Below are 3,090 nucleotides of genomic sequence, written 5' to 3'. Positions count from 1 at the left end.
AACTTTTTTTGGAACGTCATTGAACAGAGACAGGACCAATTGTCAAAATTTTGGTGTCGATCATTCGATTTCATCCTGGACACTACAGAAAATGGGCTAAAAGTGTTAAAAACCGGAATTCTCCTTTAAGTAAATGCCAAAAATGATTGCATTATTTTTTTAATTTCCCATTTGGGCAGAAGCCATTTGGAACAATATGGTGATGTGGTATTTGTTTAGGGATGTGAGAACAGTGGAACAGTAAGAATGATGCAGCACAGGTTTGTGGGGGGGGGTCATCTGAATCAGAAGTATGGTCATTTTTTCCTGGGGTCCAATAAGAAGGATATGATAAATATATATGATATATGATAAATAATATTGGTTAATATAAGTTAGTTGCTAAAACATCAATATTAATATTGTATTATTAATATTTAATAATGTTATATTTTACTTTAAGTAAATTTTTTACATTAAAACATTTTTTTAAACAATCCAGTAAATCCGAACTGTTTAAGCCTGTAATCTGCCACGTTGTTAAGTGATCGTTGCCAGTATGTATGCTCTACTTCTGTGTGGGAGCTAAAATGAAAAGCAAAATTTTAAAGCAAAGGCAGTCAAGATTTTGATTCCAAAAATGCTTTTGGAATTAGATTTAAAATAGTACCTCATGCTGAAATGTGTTAAAATCACTAACTGGCTCATAATGCTTTTATTGAGCCAATTTAGCCAAATCAGGGGGCATATGATAATTTTAGAAGTCTTTTTTTTTTTTTTTACACTTTTAAGAACTTGCTTTGAATTGTTTGCATCTATTCATAGGAAATGTGGGACAGTTAATCCATTAACCAATCAGTGCCATAGAGGCTTAAGGAGCCAATATGTTTTAGCAACGGTAGACTGTTAAGGGGTTAAAATATGTTTTTGCAAAAAACTTTATTTTGAAGCCCACCTGTTTATATGCAAAATGGACTAAGGACTCCCTGGTTGTTTTACTGACCTTCTCTTTTGGCATAGCTGTCGATTTACACAGTATTTCAGCACAGATTTCAAAGAGCTGAGAATGATGGCCCAATTTGATCTGGTTGTCCTGCAGACCACCTTAAACTACCTGTAAGTAATCATTTATTTTATTATCATAAACCTAATACTTTAAAAACAGGGAAGCTAATAAAAAAAAAAATGCTAAACTTGGCAAGAATAAAAAAGATCTGTAATGCATTTGATTTTTATCTCAGGAATCACTGCTTAGACGTTAGAACTTCAAACAGAATCAAGCAATTAAGAGTACCGGTGGGATTTGTTAACTATTATTGTGGTGCTAAGTACTTGTGGCTATGAATCTATTTCCGTCTAGATTCAAACTATACAAGAACATGTTTACACCACGTACTGTTGGTTTGACAATAAAACTCTCAGAAGTGCTAAAAAGCATTTTATTTTTGGAACAAACTCAATGTTTTACATGCAATGCAGCCATATTGCATATAAAATTATGGACAACTGCTGACTTCTCAGCAGGAAGTGGGAATTTTTCAGGACTCCTTTGAAAGGAAACACCCAAATACTGCATGACAAGTCTAAGCCTCCTGACTAAGTGCCTTGGTGCAATGACACAGTTTGCTTATGTCTCTGGCCGGCTCTGTTTGCAACAGATCCCTGCATGTCTAAGTGACTTTTATACCCTGATATCACCCTCCCACTCGGAGCAGTGGTGGTGTGTGTGTGCGTGATTCCATGTGAGACGCCCGGCTGTGAGGAGTTCGCGCTAAAGAAAGGATTTTCATCCCAGTCTTGGCAGGGGAGGGTCTCTGGGTAGGTAAAGAACAATCGTCTCTCCTTCACTGCTGTCAGCCAGAAAACACAGAGAGCTGGCACACGCTCAGTGAGGAAAAAAAAAAAAAAAAAAAGGGAGCAGGAGTGACAACAGGGATGGACAAACACATACACACACATGCTGGTACACTTAGGCCCATCACTTGCTCACAAAATGGGTTCTGATGATGCCGTCGGGGATTTTGGATGACAGGCCTGTTCTGTGATGTGGATGGGAGGGCCCCCATGAAAAAATGTCTGTAAAATGACCACAGCATTGTCAGACTAACAGATATACACAGAGAAGTAGGGAGAGAGAGGAAAATAAAGAAAGCAACACAATGACTGCCATGCATGAGCTTCTGCCAGAGAACGGTCACTGGGGAGTACATGTCTAAAAGGTGCTTTCTCATCTGGACAAGGGTTTTCAGCTCCTCTGCTTTTTCTCTTTGCGTGCAGTAGTTTACCATGCATGTGTGTCTTTATGCATCAACAGAAAATAGAAAAAAAAAAGGAGAGGAGGAGGATGAAGTGTGTTTGTCTGTGTGAGGAGGAGGAGAATGAGAGAAGGAGGAGGAGGGGTGCACGCTTAAATTCTGTGACATCTGTTCATTACAACTAGAGTGTGTTTATTTTTATACAGCCAGCCACAAGCAGAGAGCTTGACTGGCACCGCTGGTTAATGTACCAGCCTGATAATACGACAGGGCAAATAAAATATTAACAGAGGAGACAGAGAAGATGAAGAGAGGAGTGAGGATAAACGAGAAGAAAGAGGGAAAATGATAAGATAATATGTGACAAAAATGCACTTCCGCACACCCAGTGCCTCCATAAAAGTCTCCACTCTGGTTTCATTAAAGAGATATGCGCCATCAAAAGCCATCACCAAATAAAGGCCTGAAACAAACACCACTGCTAAAAACTGCTCTGTTTATGTGCTGCATTGAAGAAAGGAGAAAGAGAAAAGATTTATTTAAAAAGGACTAAAATATACAGTGCAAAAAATATCAATCTAACTAAGTCATTTTTTCTAAAAATAAGTGCAATTTTTTCTTGAAAAGGGAGATACTTTGCCAGTGGAACAAGACAATTTACATTTAAATTAATAAAAAGCAATAGCATTGTCTTACTTCAAGTGCATATTATCTAATGATTTTATTTTAAGGGTATACGTACTCATTCCATTAGCAGATCATCTTATTAACCTGCTTAAATTAGGGGTAAATACATTTGATTTAAGACTTTTTTACTCCTTACTAGATCGTTTTTATAGTGTATAACTGATAGTTT

The sequence above is a fragment of the Cyprinodon variegatus genome, unplaced genomic scaffold, assembly GCF_000732505.1.
Source record: "Cyprinodon variegatus isolate N-32 unplaced genomic scaffold, C_variegatus-1.0 Scaffold24, whole genome shotgun sequence".
NCBI classification, from domain to species: Eukaryota; Metazoa; Chordata; class Actinopteri; order Cyprinodontiformes; family Cyprinodontidae; genus Cyprinodon; species Cyprinodon variegatus.
Note: the sequence above shows the minus strand (reverse complement) of the source record.